This window comes from Felis catus, chromosome F1, assembly GCF_018350175.1.
Source record: "Felis catus isolate Fca126 chromosome F1, F.catus_Fca126_mat1.0, whole genome shotgun sequence".
NCBI classification, from domain to species: domain Eukaryota; kingdom Metazoa; phylum Chordata; class Mammalia; order Carnivora; family Felidae; genus Felis; species Felis catus.
In genome coordinates this window covers 60,917,491-60,939,741 of record NC_058384.1, presented here as the reverse complement: position 1 = coordinate 60,939,741, position 22,251 = coordinate 60,917,491, and the positions used below count along the sequence as shown (strand labels likewise).

Here is a 22,251-nt window from a genome sequence, read left to right as displayed (position 1 = left end):
GTGGTGAAATTAAAATCTTTGCACGCTTACACGTCTTAACACGTCTGGCGTTTTGTGTGCGTTTCGTATGTGCACCTGTGCATGAGCCCCGGTAATCCACACGACCATCCTGGGAGGTGGAAACGGTCACGATTTAGCAAGTGAGGAAACTGAAGCAAAGGCTGATGGAAATAACTTGCCCGAGACCAGCTTCATCGATGGCCGTGTGCGTTATCGTGGAAATACAGCACACGCCCGGTGGTGTTTCTGCAGGATCGCTCTGTTAGCTCGGAGGGTTTGGGAAGCGAGGGACAACCTTCTTAATTAAGACCCTGGAGAAGTGGGATCCGGAATCACTGCAGGCGACGAGCGCTTACCTCTGCACAGGTTGACAAAAAGAGGACTTTCTAACTGTATCAGAAGCATCCATGGTGATGGGGGAATTTATCCTGCTTAGGAGAATCAACTTTCCAATAGATGTTTTAATTACTAATGATCCTTGCCAATTAATTAAAAAGTGTGTCTGTCATGGCGCTTCCTTGGCAGCGCCTTTATTGACGACGAGTTTGTGTGCATATTCGAGTAGTAAGGTGACATTTCTCTTCAACGTTTCCTAACCCAGGCTTTTTGTGGCGGAACATCCTGTTAGCAGACTGGTGCCGGGTTTTCCTCGTCTACAAGCGGAGACGGGGAGAGAGCCGTGCGCCACCCCGGGCTCCAGAGTAGCTTGGTGACCCGGTCTGCACTCCAGCCCCGGCGCTCCTGCGTTGCCTCGGATCCTTGTTTCTTGTGAACTTGCAAAGGCCATTGGCAGAAAGTGGGGGGCCCCTGCGAAGAGGGGTGCTGTGCTGCTGTAGTTAGAGGCAGTCTAGACTTTCCACCTCCCCTGTGGTATTCTTGGCAAGTTGACAGGTATAATTGATGAGTTATTCTAAGAATGTGATTCCTGAGTAAGTCTAGAGTGGGGTGGCTGGGTTTCTGAGTAGTTAATGTGGCTGGGGGAAGGCAGCTGAAGGGGGTGGGGGTTGGGAAGCCGGAGGGGGGTTGGGGAGGAGGGTCTTTGTTCAAGCTGAGTGGTGGTTCGGAGAGAGGGTGGCAGGGAATCCTAGCTCACAAGATCCTGTCTGGGCTCACGGTCTCCGGTCTCCGTGCGAGAGTCTAGGTGGAGCTCCCGTGTGAGTCCAGCGTGTGTCCTAGGAGACGGGAGAGGAACACTTCATCCAGCTCGTAAACCCCCGTGCCAGCCTCCTCAGTGCGGTTTATAGGCATTCACAGAGGAGTTCTCCATTGCTGCCAGTTCGCCCAGTTGCGCCACAGTCCCAAGCTACGATGGTCCCCGGACGGCCCCCTCCTCCTCAAGGGTCAGGAAAAGAGCGGGGGCTGCGGTTGCGAGCCCCGCTTCCCAGTGCCATCAGGATCAGCAGGTGCTGACGAGGGTGGCCGAGTCCAGCCTGGTTCAGGGGGAACGGAAGGGCACGACCTTTCTGGAATTGGTGTGGCACCCGCACACAGGACGTTGGAAAGCAGTGCAGGATCCGTGGCCGTAGGGGGCCGGCCAGAGGTCAGGGCATCTTCCTCCTCGGCTTTGAGTTCTCTGCCTCAGGGATTCCCCCTCCTTCCCACCACCCCGTTGCTCCTGAGTGGGGTCTGCTGCTGCCTGTGGCATGCCAGTCCCCCCGAAACCTGCCCCAGCCGGCCCCCCAGTTGCCTTGCCGCTGACGGAGACTCCTCCTGGGTTTTCTCCGGAGCCCTGGGTTCCGGCGGGTGCCTCTCTCCTTCCCGCCCTGGGAGCTAACACTTCTCCAGCATCTGCAACACACAGCCCTTAACATTTTTTCTAAACCCAGGCTACTTATTTCTAGATCCAGACACAATTATCGTGCAATTGTGGTTGCACTTTGATTTTCCGCAAGTTAGGTGGACCCCAGATCCCAGGGCTCCTTCAGAAGAATTAAGCTGTACCCTTGAAGGTTAGAAGTACTAAGCCGGCCCCACATCCTCTCCCCTTTATCCTGATGGGAAGACCGATCAGGTAGGCGGATGTGGGTGTGAATTCCACCTTCGTGGTTACCGGCTGCATGACCACAGTAAGTTACTTAACCTCTCTGTTTTGTTTTCAGTCTGTAAACGTGAGGATATTTGGCTCACCCCCAAAAGTTGTTGAGAGGGCTAATAAATAAATAAATAAATAAATAAAGGAAAGTGGCCACTACTTTGTAAAAATACTGCTAGTTTTCTTCTTTTTTAGCTTTTGCTAGGTCGGTGCATACCATCCGGTCTCCTGTAAAGGATAAAGTGCTCTGTGCCTTGGGGACCAAGGAGATCAGGGTGCTTTCCGTGCCCAGAGCGGGCCCTTGCTTTCACTGTGTGGGTTTCTTCCCTGGCCCCGCGCGATGGCCCTAGGTCTCTGTTGCTTTTGAGAGGCTCAGCTCCTGATTTTCTTAGGGTTAAGCTGATGTTCTCTCCCTTCGGGGGAACCTTACTTTTCCCACCTTCCTTTTCCTTTGCCCCTGTATTCCAGGTTGCTCTTTCCGGGTAGGACCTCTTGGAAAGTAACAGGACAGTGCGATGATTATAGTAACCTAATTTGCATAGCACTTTATTAATTTAAAATCACTTTCCTGTTTCAGCTCCCCCGAAATGTGGCATTATCCCCATTTCAGAGATAAGGAAATCGAATCTCTGTAAGGAAAAGATTTCAATCCTTTTTTGTTACTAACTTGCTGAGGAAAGGTCACTCAGAAGCGCAGAATGAAACACAGAATATTTTTTTTTCAACGTTTTTTATTTATTTTTGGGACAGAGAGAGACAGAGCATGAACGGGGGAGGGGCAGAGAGAGAGGGAGACACAGAATCGGAAACAGGCTCCAGGCTCTGAGCCATCAGCCCAGAGCCCGACGCGGGGCTCGAACTCACGGACTGCGAGATCGTGACCTGGCTGAAGTCGGACGCTTAACCGACTGCGCCACCCAGGCGCCCCTGAAACACAGAATATTAAAGCTGCAGGGGAGACTTTAGAGATCATCCCGTCCAGTACTGAGAAGGAGAGGTATGTTACATTCAGATAGAAAATTTAGAACTTGCAATTACCGTGTTTAAAAAGGCAAAAAGAAACAGGTGAAATTAATTCCAAGAATATCCCAATATATCTGGAATATTATTTCAATTCGTAATGGACTTCAAATTATAAAGGAGAGTTTACATTTCTTTTTTTTTTTTTTTTTGGACTGAGTCTTTAAAGATTTTTTTTCAACGTTTATTTATTTTTGGGACAGAGAGAGACAGAGCATGAACGGGGGAGGGGCAGAGAGAGAGGGAGACACAGAATCGGAAACAGGCTCCAGGCTCTGAGCCATCAGCCCAGAGCCCGACGCGGGGCTCGAACTCCCGGACCGCGAGATCGTGACCTGGCTGAAGTCGGACGCTTAACCGACTGTGCCACCCAGGCGCCCCTGGACTGAGTCTTTAAAGTTGAGTATGTGTTTTACTCTTAGAGCACATCTCCGTTCAGATGAGCCACATTTCAAGGTCTCTGTGCCAGCCGTGGCTGGTTTTTACCTTATTGGACAACTCACATCCGGTCTGTTAAATTTTGCAGGTTAGGGCAGTGAGGCTTAGAATTATGAGGAATAAGTGGCAGAAATGAAGCAAGTCTGCCTTCAGAGCTCTTTTCGCTGTACCGTCTGCACTCAAGTGACTTCAGTAGAAAGACAAAAGAACCCGGTTTCTGCTACAATTTTACACCTTCTCTCTTACACTCAATAGTTGGGCTTAGAGAGGGCTCCCACTGTCAGTGGGCTTTCAGACAGCTCCATGCCTGTCCCCAAAGGCACATCGTACTCTTTCCAGTAGCAGAGACCTTTCGGATTGCTCAGCCTGTCTAGGGGAAGTAGAAACCCCTGGTACGTCTGCCGAGCAGACTTACTTCCCTTCAGTGGAACGGGGTCCTTGCTGCTCAGAACTTCCCTCTCACTATCCCTGGGCAAGAAGAAGAAGAAGAAGGAGAGGCATTTATTAATCACCACCTTCGGCATGTTATGTGGGATTGATTTGCTCATTGCCACCACCCAGCTCAGCTTTGCTTTTAGGAGGTGATCTCCAAACTGATACGGTCACTGTGTATTCACCGGCTTCAAGAAACCACCAGTGGGAAATCTTATTTATGGCGATGATGGTTATGGTTATGATTATTGACAGCCATTATTATAAACATCATTATTATTTAGTGTTAATCAACAGCAGTATGAAGGGCGCTCTAAAGAACATGGAATGAGACTCTGTCCTTGCAAATGGGCTCATAAGAAAAAAATGACAGAAAGAGACACCCAGCCTGGGCTGGCTAAGAAAAATACATGCTAGGGAAATGCGGCTGACAAGCTAGCTCCGAAGGTTGTAATTTTCAGGGCTTTGGCGGAGTCCAATATGGCACCCTGAACATAGATTAGAACAAGAGAAAGTAGAATTTTCCAGTAAAAGACAGTCCGTTGTTTCAGGCCAGTTTTAGTACGAGGCTGAGTTACGAAGAACAAATACAAGGGAAAACGTTGGCTGTTGTTGCGTTTCATTGACATGCAGGTTCATTTTTAGGATCTGTTTCTATCATGTACTATTTGCATTCTTGGATGCCTTTCAGGATCACTGTGATATCATTAGAGACCTGCCCATGATCTGGGAAAAACTTGAGTCTACTGCAGAGAGTGCTTGTTTGTAGGATAGAAGCTGCTGTTTCATTCATCCTCATTTTTGATACAGCCTTTAACTTTCCAGTTTTCTTACGTGTTAAATAGGAATAATGGTAACTACACGATAGCGTGCAGAGAATTAAGGTGTTATTATTTTGACCGCTGTTAGGGCACGCTAATTTTGTTTCCATACTAAACTCTAAGCTTTTATTTATTTATTTTTTTACGTGTATGTTGCTCAACTCCTCCAAAATTACAAAAAAAGTCTGTATCTTGGGGCACCTGAGTGGCTCAGTTGGTTAAGCGTCTGACTCTTGAGTTCAGCTCAGGTCACGAGTTAGTGAGTTCGAGCCCCACGTCGCACTCTACGCTGACAGCCCGGAGCCTGCTTGGGATTCTCTCTCTCCCTCTCGCCGTCTCCCGCTCCCCTGCTCATGCGCTTGTCCTCTCTCTCTCTCTCTTTCTCACAAAATAAATAAGCAAACATTTTTTAAAAAATTATTCAAGAGGAAGCCGGGGCTCAGAGAAGTTTAGTGTCTTGACACATCCGCACGGGAGATGAGTGGCACGTCTGGGATATGAGGCTGGTTTCCTGACTGGGATCAATGATCTGTCTTTAGTTGTGCTCCTAACAGTCCTGGGGGTTAATGAAGGCATGCTCCAGGACCCAGGCTTCGAGATAGGAGTTCTTGCTGGTCTTTATTTTGCTATGTTTTTTTGGTACAAGTTGCCCAATAGGGTGAGATTCGTTTGGGGGAATGATCATTGCAATTAACAATTTGAAAACGCCACTTCACAGTCATGTTTACATTTTGTGTACTGCCGGTTACTTCACTCCTTCAGCTGGGATGGGTTTATGTGGCCCCATAGGGCCAGGTAGGAGGAGCGTCCCCTCTCCCTGTCATTTCTGGAAGGAATAGAGTTGGTTTGCTAGCTGGGAAGGCGGTCATCCCCTTAGAAGGAAGATGGTGATATCAAGCGTCGATGGTTGGAAAACACAACATAGTTCTTTGAAGGGGTGGACAATCTTGACTTGTTGGAACGATGGCATCATAAAGGAGTTTTGGGGAGGGGCACAGCGATAATTGTCTACCACACTTCCAAATTTGTTGACCCCAAAGCAAGAGTTTCCCGATTCTTTATATGGACCATTGTACCCATTTGGCTGTCCCCAGTGATGATGATTCTAAGGTGTGGCCTTGAAGCCAGGACATGTACGTACTTTTCCTTAACAAATTCCTTAAGTTTCTTCCACATTTTAGGACTTCAGGAATGGCCTTTTCATGACCTTGGTTTTGGGGTCTTGTGGCTATGTGATTCCTTAGATGAGTTAGTTTGTAGCGTGTAACTGGGCACTTAAGAAGCCTTGGCCTTTTAGGAAACTGATCTGAATTGTTGCCGTACGTTTCTGTAGGGTTCCCAGTTCTGGGTTTCTGGTTTTGGTTTGTTTGGTTGGTTAACCCGACTAGTAGAATAAGAATATGTTTCTCTTTCTCTCTCTTTTCCTTTCCCCCTTCTTTTCTCCTCCCTACCTTCCTACAGCGTGGTAGAATCCAGAGGAGGATTTCAGACTGGAGTTGGGCGGGGTCAAGGGCACATGGCGAGGGCCTAAGCCATAGCCTTCCATTGTCTGCTGTCATCCTTGGGTATCTCTCCTATCCAACCCCTCACAGACGCCTACCATGCACTCTCACAGCTACAAGAGTCACCTGCTGGAGGCGAACTAGTTTAATTTCCAGACTTTTCCGATGAGCAGACTAGTGCCAGGTGGTCTGTAGTTGAATGCCCAGAGCCCTCACTATGTGGTGAAGTCCTCGGAGAACCTGCTCACGTCTGGTTTTGCCATTTGTCTTATCATTTCTGGGCAGCAGGATCCTCCCTCCCCAGCTCCCTTCTGCCCCCTTTATCCTTCTGGACGTTTTGAAGGGCTACCTGGGCAGCCACATTTTTCATAAAGAACCTCATACCTTGACATTTTTGCAGTACGGTAGAGTTCATAGCACATTTTCATTTATGTTATCAGATTTGACCTTTCAAACCACCTGGAGGTAAGAAGGAGAGGTATCATTATCCCCTTTCACGTAAGCAACGGAGGCTCAAAAGGTGGAGTGACTTGCCCTAGGTTATTCAACAGGTATGTGGCTGAGCTTGAATTTGACTCCTGGTCTGGGTCCACAGCAGCCCCTCCCTGCCCATAGGCAAAGTAGCGTTCCTCTGCACGGGCCTCCGTTTTCTGTGTCTTTTTCCGCCTGGTTTTTCAGCAAAGAAGCGTCAACAGGCTTACCAACCGATTTCTTTTTTTTCCCCTTCCACCTGTCCCTCAAGATCTCATGTCCCACACCACTCTCTACCCCAACCTCGCTCTCCTCTGACGCCAGCGTGAACTCCCAGTTTTCTCTGAACTGTGTCATTCTTTCTTAATAGATCCTGAGCTCGACCCCAGTCTCTTTCTACTGCTCGCCCACTCCCGCTTCCATTTATGTTTCTTTTCTCTTTCTTCAGGCCAGTCTGGAACTGCCGGGCAAATGCTTAGCTGTTCTTTTTTCTTTCTTTCTTTTTTTTTTTTTTTTTTTTTTTTTTTTTTTTTTTTTTTACAGTATTCCCATGTGAATATTTTGTCCGTGGCCTCCTCTCCCTTTTAGTCCTTTCTGGGGAAGGGTTGATAGTTCAGACCCATCATTTTTCTTGTGCCGGTCAAGACTTACAAAAGCAGCTTGGGAGGGGGGCTGTCCTTCAGGGTGGGGGAGGGACGCGGGCCGAGTTGGGGACAACTGGTGATCCAGGCGGGATGCTGGAGGTTGGAAGGACACTTGTCTCTTGTCTCCCTGCTCTCATAGAAGTGCTTGGGGGCAGCTTGGACGAAATGGGCTGCGCCCTTTCGAAAAGCCTGTTGCTGGAGTTTAGGAAGACCGGGGGTACATCCTGGCGGGTGTCCTTTCTTCGTCTTCCTTTTCCTATTCGTTTGCTAAGCAAAGAGCAGGCTTTGTGCAACCCCCATCCCCCATTTCCCCCCTTTTCTTAAAAAGCTTCTGTGCTCTTTTGAAACAAGCCAACAAAAGTTGAAGCCAGCGTGTGTATGCAACTCAGACCTCATGAGCGGTTCTTTTGCAAAGCAAATTTTAATTCACAGCGGCCAGTTTGGGGGGCAGTGCGAAAGACCCTAATCGCCCGGGCCATCTGAAGTACCTCGCCTGATGCTGAATAATGAGGCATGGTGTTCCTGTCTCCTAGATCTCAATTTAGTCTGTTGGGCCTGATAATTGTGAGTGTATTTATGGGGACACTGGGGTAGCATGTGTGAGTCAGGACTGTCCTTAAAAAAAAAAAAAAAAGCCAAGGTGTAGTGTTCAACTACAATGACGGAAGTCTTAAGGACCTAAACGGTTTTATTCCTTTTTAACTGAAGTCAACCTGTACTCCCTCTCTCGACACAAAGCCAACAGGGCTTCTAGCAATTTCCTAGTGACCGGGACACCACCATGCCTATTTAGAGCAGTGTAGCTTAACTGGTTAAAGCAGTGTTTTAACACTGCCGTGGACCTGTTCCTGCACCACGGACTCCATCCCTAACGCGGTCGGGCCGTCTCCGGTCACACGGTACACTCGGGGGCAATCCCAGGTGGATCCCAGACTGGAGTCATCCCAGTGGATCCCTTTTGACGGGGCCATGGGGGTGATTTCCGCACCTGCAGAATGGCTTGCCTTTCTCGCAAATCAGGAATCTCTCTGCCGTGGGAAAATCAGAACGCGGCAGGGATTTCTTTATTCGATAGCCACCCCCTTTTGAGGTGAGAAGACTCCTGTGCTGACAGTAAAGCAAAGGAGAGAGGAGGGAGGTCACTGGACCTGTGGTTAAAGGGGATTGGGAGGAAACCTCATTCCCTGGCAGGTAAGCTCATTGCGAGGGTGACGGAGGTTTTGCCACATTTGTGGGGGTCACCGGCGAGGGGAGCATGCGCGACTCTTTCCCCCAGGGGATGGGAATGCGGGACTTGAGATTGTGCTGGGCGGAGGGTGAGTCTTGGGGGACGTGGTGTGGCATCCGTGTGCCCCCGTGGAGCACGTGCCCTTCTCCCCATCCCTGCCACCTGCCTCACCCTGAGCTTTCACTGCATTTCTTTGAAGATCGTAAGGGTTCATACACTGCAGTCGGGTACTCTGAAGATGCTTGTGGGGTTCCTTTTGCAGCGGGCCCATTCTGGGGAGACTCCAGGGAGCCACCCCCCTTGTCTCTTTCCCCGTCCTGGCTGCTGGCGGTGGTGGCCGCTCTGTGGCTCTGAAAGTTAATCCTCCCTTGTTAATCCGTTTAGGTAAAGCTGTTAGTTAAAAGGTAATCTGTTTAGCCTCTCTTTCCCCGGTCGGCCCGGCTGCTGGAGGAGAAGGGGGTTCTCGGACGCCTGCGTTTTGGCCCAGCCACTGTTCATTGTGGCCTCGGGAGAAAAGCTGCCCAACCAGTTCCCAGGCCCTGGTTAGTTAAAGCCCTGTGCTGTTCCCAGCACACACAGGTACACGGGGGGCTGGAGAGAAACAGCCTAGGAGAAGGAAGGACTGCCAGGAAGGGGCCCACCCTCCAAACCATGACGCCCCCACGCCCCCCAGCTGGGTTTCAGTTTCTGCAGCTTGGGGCAAACTTCAGGCTTCTGCCCTATTCTGGAAGTGGGTCTCCATTTTAGCACTCCAGGAAAACGCCCGGGCCCCGGTTGTTCTCGTGGGTTTTTACTGTATTGTATTTTTTGATGTTCTTGTTAATTTCATTGCTTGAACAAGGGTCTGGTTGATGGCGAAGAGTGGGTGTCGCCCACTTAGGCACAGCGCTCGCCGGCAGCCACACACGGCCCCACGGGCAAGAAAGCCTGCGCCTTTCCTCCCTCCCGGGCACCCCAGCCCTCTCCACCAGCCCCCGAGGTCCCACCAGCCCCGTGTTTCCTCCACTTGACCTGCTCCCCCCGCCCCCGCACATCTCCCCCCCCCCCCCCAGTCCCTAAATTGCTCACTTGCACGAAAGGGCCCTTGCCTTTGAGGGGAGCTCTCCAGGCACCTAATTTCTCCCCGATTCCTTTCTGTCCTCAGAGGTCCCCAAAGGTACTTTGTAGCATGTTTGCTGTTAACCGGCTGTAAATTAGGGGCTGAATGTATGCGGCCTCCATGAGGGCCTCCCCGGGCTGGCGAGTGTTCAGTCCAGAAGGCCGGGGGGCAGGCCCGAGTGCCCGGGTGTCAGGTTTCAGCCTCGTGTCCCCCTCCTTTCTTTTCTTCTGCAGCTGCCTTACCTCCCTTCCTTATCTTTCACCTCTTTCCTTCCTCCTTCCTAACCCGCTCCGCCCCCACCCTCCAGAGTTTTCTAAAAGTAGCCACTAGGCACAGAGCGGGAATAATGAGACTAGGAAAGCGGCATTTCGGTTTTTTTCTCTACCCAAGGCAGGGCCAAAAGAGTTCGTGCTATTTCCCTCCCCCCCCCGCCCCCCCTTTCCCTGTTTTTCCTTTTCTGTCTTTGTGTTTTCAGCCTTCTTTCTTTCTCTTTAACCGTTCCGGTTCGGAATGGTTGCTTGCAGAAGAGAGGAATTTTGAATAAGGGCCTAAGTGAAACAGAATGTGGAGAAAGTTCAGCTCTGTCTCGGGCTTTGAAAAATTAAAATGAGAGGTGAATAACGCAATTTTGTCCTGGAGGGGCTGGCCAGATGTAGCTCAGGGCCTCCGCTCACGGCGCTGGGGTGTTTTTACCTGCGTGAGGGGTAGTCGCACTTTATGTGAAACACTCCGTTACGTGAAAATAGGGACCCTCAGAAACAGATACCGAAATATTTAGGGGTTTCCCGAAGAAGCCTTTGTGTGATTCAGTGTCTTATTACACGTGTTTTTTAGGCGGCATCGTAGGGACCGTGGAAGGTAGCGGGTTCTGTTGAGATAACAAACTTCCGAGTTTGTGCAAAGTGTGGTTAACTTTTCCAGAAATCCGTTTCTTTTCAAATAGAGGGCTTGTGACAGGCTATGTGGAAAACACCGACCTACCCCACCAGCGTGGGGACAGAGCGCTTCCCGGGGATATCTGCCTTATACGCTGTGAGTTTTAAGTTTCGTGTGGCCTGTTTTTCAGTTCAGTGACTGGACTGTAGCTACGAAGGAAGAATATGATCATGTTAAACACGTACTGTTGGCCGTAGCGCAAAGCCCTTTGTACGTGATCTCATTTAATCCTGTTTTATTTTATTTTATTATTATTATTTTTTTACATTTATTTATTTTTGAGAGACAGAGTGAGACAGCATGAGCAGGGGAGGGGCAGAGAGGGAAAGAGACACAGACTCTGAAGCAGCCTCCAGGCTCTGAGCAAGCAGTCAGCACAGAGCCTGACACGGGGCTCGAACCCACGAGCCGTGAGATCATGACCTGAGCCGAAGTCAGACGCTCAACCGACTGATCTGCCCAGGCACCCCCTTATTTAATCCTATTTTAGCAACGAGGAAACCGAGGAGTGCAGAGGTTCTAGAAATTGTACGAGGCCTTGCTGGTGCACAGCCTGCCTTCTTTCCTGTCTGCGCTTTATGGTCATTACACGGTACACTCATTACTCTTAGGATTACAGATTTCTGAGGCTCCTTCCATCCTAATATTCATTCATTCACTCATCCATTCATTCATTCACCAGACACCTGTACAGGACGCTTCCTGTGTACCGCGATGCCCTGTCATTCAGGCCCACACTTGGTGCTGACTTTTTGTCACAGGGTCTGATGAGTTAGCCATAACCCATCAGGAGTGGACATGGCCCTTTTATTGTGTCCCGTGGGTCCTTGCTTATGCCATCCGCTTATGACTGTGGCATCCATATGTAATAGTCATAAAGGACTTGGCAGACAAAATGAACTTCTAGAGAGGACTGCATTAAACTTTAATAGAAAGAATTCTTAGTAATAAGCTGAAGACGCGTCTCGGTGTGTGGCTGAGCCGTTCCTTTGAGGCTTGAGTATAAGCTATGTGATAGTCGAGACTTTGACTCATTGCTCCGTCCTGCCACCTAGAACATTCTCTGCCATATGGCAAGGACTCCGTATTTACTTAATGAGTGAAGGAGACGGTTAATGCTTTATTTGTGCGTGGGGACTGATGGCCTTTGCAGATTTTGTATAACATACATTGCATAAACATTCATACTGCCTTATTATAACTTAATTTTTTTGATGAGCGAGAGGGATTTCAGAATCTTACAAGCTCATTGATTTACAGAAGATGGTCTAACTGACTCTGCAGTGAGGTTTGGGGGAAGGATGCCAAAGTGACATTAGAACCAAGTTTCAGTAGATCTTGAGGGATGCAGAGGCGTAGCTGAAGAATGAGTATGTGGTGTATCCAAGGCTGAGTACACAGCATGTGCAGAGGCCTCGAGTCACGTGATCGTGATGGCCAGAGTCCAGGGCCATCCCGGGCTCCAGTTGTGTCAAAGCTAAGAATTCCCCGTTTGGAAGGCTTCAGTAGTAATGCTTGAAGCATATCAAGGTTCTCAGAGGCTGAACAGAGCAGGGAGGAGGATGAGCTGGGTAGCCTGTTGGGTACTCAAGTCCAGGGGTCAGCTGGAAATATGCTTCAGAGAAGGGTCAGGGCTGGAGACATGAACGTGGGGGGCATCAGTATGTAAATAGCAGCCGATGTCATGGGGGGAGGAGTGTGAGGGTACAAGAATGTCTGTGTAGAATGTGAGAGGACCAGGGAAGAACACCGAGAATGCCAACATATGCGGGCTGGGTCGAAGAGGGTTAGACAAGGGTTATCAGAGAGGCAGGAGGAACGCTTGGAAAGAGTTTCACCTTCAGAGCCCAGGCAAGTGTGAGAACTGCAAGTTCACCCACATCATGGGGTGCCAGGGCCTTGCTCTGGACTCCCCAACTTCTGTCCTTAACATACATTATGTTCCATTTGTCGCTTTACTGCCTATTTCCCATGAGTTTGTGAGCTCCATGAACACAGGGTTAAGGTGTGTTTTATCCTTGTGCCTAGGTCAGGAACGGCCAAGAGGTTTCATCTCACGTGCCAAGTCTGAGAATTCTGAGCTGAGTACAAGGTCCTCGGAGAAGAGCGCCTTAGTCCACTAATGGTTTTCTGATGTGGGTGCAGGAGCAGAGGCTGGTGGCAACTTGCCATGTAGTTCTTCATCTCTGCATTAGGCCCTCATTCATTCATTATTCAGCAAATATTTACCGGGCACCCAACATGGGCCACGTCCTGTGCCAGATCCCCAGTAAATGTTTATCGAATCAATATTGAATGGTTAAAGCTTGCAACGGCCTTAAAAGGAGTAGTAAAGGGACCCGACCCGGGATGGGCAGGCTTTGAGAGCCTCGTGGAGGTCAGCCTCTGTGTTCTGTGCCTCTGCTAATCCCATCCACGCGTGCAGACGTGTACCGGTCGGCCCAAAGTCCTTGTAAACAGAACGCCATATGTCCGTGATTACAATACAAATGCTTTTCACTTGTATAAGTACTTAACTTATTAGAGTACGCTCACATCTCCCTCGATCTTTGTATGATCTCCGGCTGGAGACATAGGTCATAGGTGGTTCGCTCTATGCGACAGATGAGGTGGTAGAGATGTTTATTACCTGAGTAAGTGGCAAACCTGAAACTGAGCTGGGGGCAGAACACAGGTCTGACTCCAGCTTCTAGCTCTTGAGACTATGGCGCTAGGCTCGGTTTCTCTGATCACAGAACATGGCCCTGCTCTTGGAGTAACTGGAAGAGCCTGATGCCTCGCTTCTTTCCAGAGGATTTTCCATGGAACCCACAAGGCACCAGACAGCCCTTGGGTGACGGGAGGAGGAAGAAATGATTGGCTCCCGGAGGCTTCCCGGGCTCCCATTCATGATTCATGATTCTTTCTCTGTAGCTAATTTTTGTTAAGTAGAAGAATTCCAGGAATCCTTCAGGAATTGAGGGAGACTGCTCTCTCCTGAAATATAAAACATCTGCTCTTGGTCTCTTTGGAGCTCCACTGTCTGGGGGAAAACAAGGAAAAAGAGTTGATGTGAAACAGACATTTTTTCAAACAATAAATTCCCCTTTACTCATTAATTAACAAATAAATTTAGGGACAGAGGCGTCTGACTTTTCAGGAGGCCTTTCCTGGCACTTTTTTTTTTTTTTTTCCGAGAAAGTGATAAATTCAGAACAAGAGACCGAGTCTCTAAGAACATAAAATTAGGGGTGTCGGTTGGACATGGCCTTTCCCTGTTAACTCTACCATGCTGCAGCATGCTGGGCAATTTTGAGAAGGACTCAGGCTTTCTTTCTCTCTTTCTTTTCTTTCTTTCTTTTAAAATTTTTTTTTGATGCTTATTTTTGAGGGAGAGAGAGAGACAGAGACAGAGCGTGAGCAGGAGAGGGGACAGAGAGACACACACACACACACACACACACACACACACATAGAATCTGAAGCAGGCTCCAGGCTCTGAGCTGTCAGCCCAGAGCCCGACGTGGGGCTGGAACACGAACCACAAGATCATGGACCTGAGCCAAAGTCAGATGCTTAACTGACTGAGCCACCCAGGCGCCCCAGGACGAGAACTTTCTTATTGTTAATCAGAGACATGAACACCTCTAGGGACAGAAGCATGGAGGGACCTGTTTTACAGTCTGAAAAACACGGAGGGAAATTGCCAAAAATCCTCGTTTTCATGTTCCTGTACCTTTCGCTTCCTTCTTTGTTAGCCCTTTTCTATCCCTGCAAATTCCCTTCTCCTGCTACCTGAGGCCTCCCTGGCCCCATCCTCCTAGCCCCACCCCCCCCAGGCCCCATCCCCCAGGCACTCTGAGATGCTCAGCCTCTTCTAGGGTTTTGCTCTTTGGGCCATCACTGTGAGCCACCTGGATTTCATGGAACCACCTAAAACCTTTCTGTTGAATTTGGCAAGAGCTTTAGAAACGGGGAGCGGGGGGGGGGGCGGTGGGGGGAAAGGAAGGCTAGCATGTTTAGGGGCGGAGACCATCCCGATTTTGCTCACGCTGTATTCCCAGCACCCAGCCCAGTGACTGTCGCACACTAGGCACCCCATCTTCATTCGCTGAAAAGTGATCTGTAAGTTCAGCGGGGGGGTACGGCAAAACAAGAGGGGAGTTAGTGCCTGGGCCTCTTCAGCAGAGAAGGAGGTCCCGTGACTTGAGGGTGTCGGAGAAGATGCTTCCTGGCAAGTCCCAGAAGGGGACAGAGACACCCAAGGGTTGGCGCAAGTTCACGATGTCCAGCCCTCTGCCCCTGTGCGGCTCCTTTTGTTCTGTTGGGTTCAGTACCAAGGCAACGGATGGCTGCCACCTCGGTGGCCTCCCCTGCCCCCTTGTCCCCGGTTGCCATCGGCCTGCAAGCCTTAATGCAACCCTCTCTGGCGCCAACAAGAGCCTCCCGCAGAAGGGGAGCCTCGAGGGCCTGGAATTGTGAGGGAAATGTAAGCTCTGAGTTGGAGGGTGGTCCTCGGCCCCTCCCCTTCCCTCCTTTGAACCCGGGAGGGGGCTGGTTCCAGGGCTCTGTGGGAGAGCTCTTTTGAAGGGGATGCACTTGGGCCATGGGGCCCCATTCCACTTTAGTTGAGGGGGTCCCCGTCGAGTTCCAAAGAAAACGTGGTGAGGGTAACATAAAAGCAGAGTTTAGCAACCAGGGACCCAGTGGTCCCCAGGGCCCGCTTTCTTAATTGCTGGTGGATTAGGCCAAGAAGGCACTGGGCTGGGGTGGGGTGGGGTGGGGAGAGCTTTTGTAAGAGGTTAAGTTCCTGGTGGAGTGATGATTGGATTAGCAACAATTTGGTGGAAACAAGGATGTACCAGGAGCAACACAAGTGATCTCTGTGTCCCTCCGCTTCGCCACAGACCTTAGTTGGGCCTGTGGTCCTGGAGGGTCCTGGGGCTGCTGCATCACCCTTGTTGGGAGGGGGGGGGGGGACGGGCTGGTGGAGGAAGTCACCTGGTTCTTGTGCCCCTGAGCCTCGGGGCCACACATTTGCATGTTCCCCTGTCCTTCCAAGCTGAGCCCGGAGCTGCGGAAGAAAGAAAAGAGAAAAGCGAATTAGATGTTTGACCAGCAGAATGAATTCTGTCTCCAGTCAGGCTGGCTTACATTTGTCTTGCTTTCTATTTTCTGAACTTTCTCTCACCATAAATCCTTTCTGTTCTCCTTTTATCCATGAAAATGTTGTAATCTTTGTGCCAGCACTTTTGGCTGGTGGGGTCTGTCCCAGCTTCATAACCTCCCACGGTCTTTTTGTCACTTTCTGGTCTGTCCCTCGGAGCCCCCCCCCCCCCCTCCGCTTTGAAATGCCTTTTTCTTTTTCCTTTTTCCCTCTTTTTCAGCTTTCAGGATTTCTTGCTTTACGCTTGGACGTTCACTTGACCCTTCTTGGGGTCTGGTTTTTTTTGTTTTTGTTTTTTTCCCCTCTAGCTTTGGGTCATGTTCCCATTTCTATCTTTCAATTAAGATTGTTACTCTCGGGTATACACCATCACCCGGGATCAGTTTTCTTTTTGGTTGTCTGTTTAGAGAAGGGAGCCAGCCTGCTCAGAAAAAAAAAAAAAAATGTCCCCTGGATGTGCCATCCTGTACCGAACTGCTTGTTGGCTTTGAGGCATGGGAATAAACATTACTTACAGGTCGGCCGTCCACTCTGCCAAGGGAATAGAAATGAGGGTTAACGCACCCCACAGGAAATGGAGGCAACCCCATTTTGGAGGGGGGCTGCCTCACTTGGGAGTGGGAGTGAGGGAGGGCCTACGGTGTGCCCGGCCTCCCACTAACATTTCCCCCTGCTTCCCCCTTTACCTCCAGCAAGGGGGGAGCTGACAGCCTGCAACAATGCCTCCTTTCTTCTCTTTCTTCTCCGAGGGCCAGTGTTTTGATAGTGTCCGGTTACACCCCAGCCTCCCCCTGGCCCATTTATAAACCTGACACGGGCAACATGATGTAATGTTATTTTTCAGGATCTCAATGAGGGAATTTTTTGCCCCAGGTCAGAAGAATGCTAGTTGATTTTTGCTGAAATGAACCATGGCGTGGTATAATAGATGGGCTCTTAGTTCAAGAAGGTGGGGGGGGGGGCGGTGGGGGGAAAGAAGGGGCTCACACTGGAGTTGAGTCAGTGAGGAGTGCGGCTTTTTTCTGCTTGGCCCTTCCCCTTCCAGGTGCCGGAGCCAACCTTTCTTGTCGGGGAGTGCTCTTGTGGAAGGAGGCTTGGCGGCCGCCCCTTTAGAGCCGTCTTGCTGGGGTCCATTGCCATTGTCTTCATTTCCAGCGCATTGCCATTGAGGGCGCAGTGGCGGGGACTGAACTAGGAAGTGACAGTAGAAAGGAGAGAGAAGCCTTTGGAGTGGGGGGCGGGGAAAGGGGGTGCTTTCCTGCTGACTGAGTCAGTCTGGAAGGCTGGAGTTCGGCCCCGGTTCCCCTGCTGTGCCTGAGCTGCTCCCTGCACTTGGCTGATCCACTTGGCGGGAGCTGATGGGCCTTTGGGCTCTTGGGGCTCCCTCCCCTCCAGCTGCTGCCTGTGGCCTTTTTTGTGGACAGTACTTGTACCCTAAACGTTTCAGAATAGTCGCATTTTTATATTTACGTTTGTTTTGCATCAAAAGGCACCGAAGATTCTATAGTGTGAAGTTTACCTGGCCCTCCCTGGGAGCGCCGGCCTAGGTGGGGAAGAGATGTGCTGGGCCTCCCGCTGCTGTCCCCACCTCTCCAGTCTCTGGCTTCCTAGAGGTGGCTGTTGCCTGTGGCTCAAGAGAGGTGGGAAAGCCTTGTAGTTAAAGAGGACTGGAGCTGAAGTGCAACTGAGCTTTCCAGTGCTGGCCCCGTTCTTAATGGGTGGGTTAACCTCGGGCAGGTGCACGTGTAACCTTGGGTCTGTTAAATATGAGGAATAATAGGTCCCCCACACAGGGTTATTGGGCACGTTAAATGAGTTAGTGTATACAGAGTGCTTCCAAGAGTGCTTGGCATGTAGGGAATACCGTATGAGAATTTCCTTTAAAAAGTCCTTCCAGAAATATTTTTACAGATTGCAAATGTATTTTCTCCTCCTAGGTTCCTCTTTCTTTCTGGGTTAGTCTCAAAGATTTAAGTGGCTCGTGCTCAGGCATCCCGTTCCAATTTTTCTTAACGTTATTTATTTTTGAGAGAGAGAGAGAGAGAGAGAGAGAGAGAGAGAGCGCGTGGGCGAGTGCGCGCTGTGGGGGGGAGGGGCAGAGAGCAAGGGGGACAGGGGAGCCAGGGGGGCTCTGCACCGACAGCAGACAGCCGGACACGGGGGCTCAGACTCACCAACTGTGGGATCGTGACCTGAGCTGAAGTCAGACACTTGACCGACTGAACCACCAAGGTGCTACTCGTGTTCCGATTTTTGACCCGAACTGCTTTGTTACCGTACCTGTAGGCAAGCCATCTGAGGCCATCGCCTAGATATTTATACCGAAAGCCATGTTGGACTGTCCAGGGGAGCATTTCATGCCAATGGCACTGAACTTGTCACTGTTCTCAGAACAGGTAACACCCTTGGCTGACTCTTAGCCCTTGCAGTGCGTCTTCTGCCTTGAATGCGTTCCCTACCTCCGTGCCACCTGGCAAATTTTTCCTCTTTCTTCGAGGACTGGCTCAAATCTCCGGATTGCTGTAAAGCTGTTCTTACCGTCCCCAGGCTCCTCCTGAGGGTCTCGATGGTACATGGGTCTCTGCGCTGGTGTTCACGCACTCTGCTGGCGTCACAGTCTGTGTCTGTCTGTCCCTGAGAGCCCCGGGGTCTCCCAGGACCCGGACCGCCAGCTAGCACCGTGCCTGTTATATATATATAGTTAGTGCTCCCTAACTATTTTTATTTTTACATATTCTTTTATTATTATTTTAGAAAGAGAGAGAGCGAGCGAGCACATGTGGGGGAGAGGGGCAGTGGGATGGATGGATGGATGGATAGATAGGTAGATTAGGTAGGTAGGTAGGTAGGTAGGTAGATAGATAGATAGATAGATAGATAGATAGAGTCTTACTCAGGCTCCATGCTCAATGCAGAGCCCAAAGTGGGTTTCGATCCCACGACTCTGGGATCGTGACCTGAGCCAAAATCAAGAGTCAGATGCTCGGCCGACCGAGCCACCCGGGCACCCCCTTCTTAGTTTTAATAAATGAACAAATAAGCACTTTTTGGTGACAATGATATAAATGTCCTGGTCTCATCTCCGTCTCTGGTGAGGTTGCCTTGGGGAAGACACAAAGAAACCAGGCTCCGTGTTAGGCTCTGACCAAAGTCTCAGTCTGAGTCCAGATGTCTACAGAGCATGTGCTGGTCTAGTGCTGGAGGTCCCCGGGTGCTGCCACTACACTGCCCCTCAGGCTCTCTCTCTCTCTCTCTTCTCCTGGAGCCTGGGGTGGTGATCCCAGTGGGCACCCAAGCCTGGGAAGACCCGGCATGTATTCCTTGAAAAGTAGAGTCCGGTGAGGAAACTCCATTAACTCCCGAGGCTCTGGCCGTGGGATGTCTGACGGGGGAAACAAAGGCATAGAACAGAAGAAACTGAGGACGTTTCTTTGCCCCCCCTGTTGACACTCAGGAAGCAAGGGACACTTCTGTTATTCCCTCAATTGGGGCCATCAGGGATTGGGCCCTCCTCGTGTGAGCCAGTACACAAAAGCACAACAGACATACTGAGAGAGTGAGTGTATTTTGGAGACCGTTTATTCCAACCCCTCTCATTAGGTAAAGGGGCAGAGTGAAGCCAAGAGGGATCAAGGGTCTTGACCAGAAGACACAGGCCTATTCTATCCTGAAGGCTTGGGATGCACATCTCAGGACAGTGGTTCGTCCCATTCCTAGCCGTGCTGCCTTCGGAATTTCAGGGTCACGCAATCGGAATTTCAGGGTCACGCAGTCAGGTCGGTCCCCCTACGCCTCTTTTTCCTTCGACTGGACCTTTCTTGTCTCTTCCCTTCTTCCCTTGTCTCTCGCTCCCTCCCCTTCCCCCACTTACGGGTCTCTTTCTTTCTGTGGACCTGTGGCTTCTGGCCCCTCCGACGTTGCAAACCGATTTCTGCCAACTGGCTGGTGAAGAGTCTGCTCTTCTACTGCCCTTGGGATTCATCTTCACCCTCTGAAATGTAGAGGCAGCTCATGGAAACGGCAGCTCTAAATTGGGCCTCCTTACAAGGCTCACGGTGACGACGAACAGGTTTGGTAGGCCGTGACCCGTGGGTGGCTTGGGCTGCCTTCCCTGATCACGTCAGCTACGTTATGTAAGCGGCGTTCAACTTTTCCCTTTATTCTTGGGTCATGAGGACTCCTCCAAACTGTAGATCTCCCAGGTAGCCAAAGGAAGTTGATGGACAGGATTTCTGCGTGGAGTCACCAGTGGTTTTCAAATAAGAAAAAGGGTCAGGGCATCTGGGTGGCTCCGTCGGTTGAACATCTGACTTCATCTCAGGTTGTGATCTCTCAGTTGTGAGTTCGAGCCCCGCGTCAAGCTCTGTGCTGCCGGCTCGGAGCCTGGAGCCTGCTTCGGATTCTGTGTCTCCCCCTCTCTCTGCCCCTCCCCTGCTCATGCTCATGCTCTGTCTCTCAGTAATAAATAAGGGTTAAAAAAATAAGAAGAAGAAAATAAGAAAAAGAGTTGAGTTGGACCTCCTTTCCTTTCCTTTTATTAACAATCTATGGGTTAGTGTGGTCTTGTTGACCATCTTATTTCCACTTCTACTTGTGGTTGAAATAACCTTTCAAATAACCACAAGGAATATTTTAAAAAGCGAATTCGTTCTTGGGGTGCCTGGGTGGCTCAGTCGGTTAAGCGTCTGACTCTTGGATCCTGCTCGGGTCACGATCTCTCACGTTTCGTGGGCTCAAGCCCCGTGTCAGACTCTGCGCTATGAGTCCCGGATTTCTCTCTACCTCTCTCTTTGTCTCTCTCTCAAAATAAATAGATGAACTTTAAAAAAAGAAAAAAATAAATAAAAAAAAACCCCGAAATTCATTCTTTTTTTTCTCCGTATCTAATTTTCTCTACCCTCATAGAAAAGTAATGGATCAATAACAGGACTTTTCTGGAGTAATTTTTCCTTCTGCTAGGCAAATGACTGTTAAGGTGGAATATTCCTGGTTTTATATGGCGTTGATCCCCCACAGATGACACGCGTTCAGACGCCAGCCTTCTAAATGGTAGGTGCCAAACTGACCTTTTTGTGATCAATTTGTTTTTATCCAGGTTTATTAACAGCCACACTGCGGCACCATTGATTGGGTCGACGAGGCAGTGACGTGAAGCGGTCACTAAACACAGCCAGAGTAGTCAGACTGACTTTTGTGTGGTTTTGTTTTCCGGACAAGGACTCTGTTAGTTAGAACAGCATTGAATTGTGCCCACCGCAACGAAGTCAAACCCGCGAGACAGTTACAAATGACCTGTCACGAGGGAGGAGGAGTGGAGTGGAGGAAGGTGCAGGAGGGAGAGCCCACAGGCCTTCCTGTGAACGACTAGAACACCCTATTGACTTTGCGATCTGGCTCCCCCCAGGGCCGGATATGCCCAGAAGGGTCTTGGAGGTTAAGAGCCAGGAGCCTGGGGAGGCGAGGGGTCCTTGTGTTTGGTCACTGAGGTGCCTTCCAGGTGGTCACCATGGAAACCCTTCTCACCGGGGTGTCCCGAGCTGACAGATCCCAGGACCATGTGCAATATGGTCACATGCACCTTGGGAGCAGGGATCCCAAGGCTGGCGTAGTCTCTTTCTGTACTGGCCTGTGGAGCTGTTGCTGTGTGACTCCCGGTCAACCTTTCGGTGGCTGGTCTCCAAACCTGGGGCTGATTCAGCATATGAACAGGTCTAGGCCAGTTCTCGACGCCTGAGTCTGTGCCTGATCCAGGCGGCAAGCTGTTCCTACCCTGTGCCCTGTAGTCCCTGGGTCCCTTCTCCCAGGTGCTTACCACTCCCTGTGCCCCCAGGTCTCTCTCTCCCCCACTTCCCCTTTTCCTCCTGTGCTGCGTGGTAGGAAACTGTTACCCTGTTGGTGGGCAGCATGAGGTTAGGCCGAGTATGAACACCTTGCAGTCACGTAGCATTATATTGGGCGTATCTCCCTTGAGAAATATATTCCTGGGAGTATACCAGTATAATGAGTTTCAGCTAGCTGAATCATATTGTTTTAGCTACCGAAATTATTAATTTACAAATTTGTTCTCGAGGGCAAAACCCTGGCCGAGGCCATCTCCACCACATGCAGAGATTTTCAGTAAAAGTTGAAGAGGCGTATTTTCTGAGAAATTACAAGGTAAAAATACCGTATGGAACAGGAAAAAGAAATCCCCAAATTGCATTTTCTACATGCTAACTTGAGAGGGAGCTGCATTTTCTGAGATGATTCGGTCTTTTTTTTTTTTTTTTTTAATTTTTTTTTCAACGTTTTTTTAAATTTATTTTTGGGACAGAGAGAGACAGAGCATGAACGGGGGAGGGGCAGAGAGAGAGGGAGACACAGAATCGGAAACAGGCTCCAGGCTCCGAGCCATCAGCCCAGAGCCTGACGCGGGGCTCGAACTCACGGACCGCGAGATCGTGACCTGGCTGAAGTCGGACGCTTAACCGACTGCGCCACCC

The 22,251-nt window shown here is 50.1% G+C and overlaps 1 protein-coding gene and 1 long non-coding RNA gene across 3 annotated transcripts in view; one reads left to right on the top strand and one right to left on the bottom strand.

Annotated features, from left to right (window-relative positions):
• The window catches only part of PBX1 (PBX homeobox 1), a 298,342-nt gene that overhangs the window by 28,635 nt on the left and 247,456 nt on the right, over positions 1-22,251 (top strand). The gene's annotated exons all lie outside the window — the stretch shown is intronic.
• On the bottom strand, positions 11,724-15,793 carry LOC109495780. The gene is made up of 2 exons (XR_002151463.3): positions 15,604-15,793; positions 11,724-13,645 (listed from the first exon to the last, which is right to left on the bottom strand). It is a non-coding gene; the product is annotated as an uncharacterized LOC109495780 (long non-coding RNA).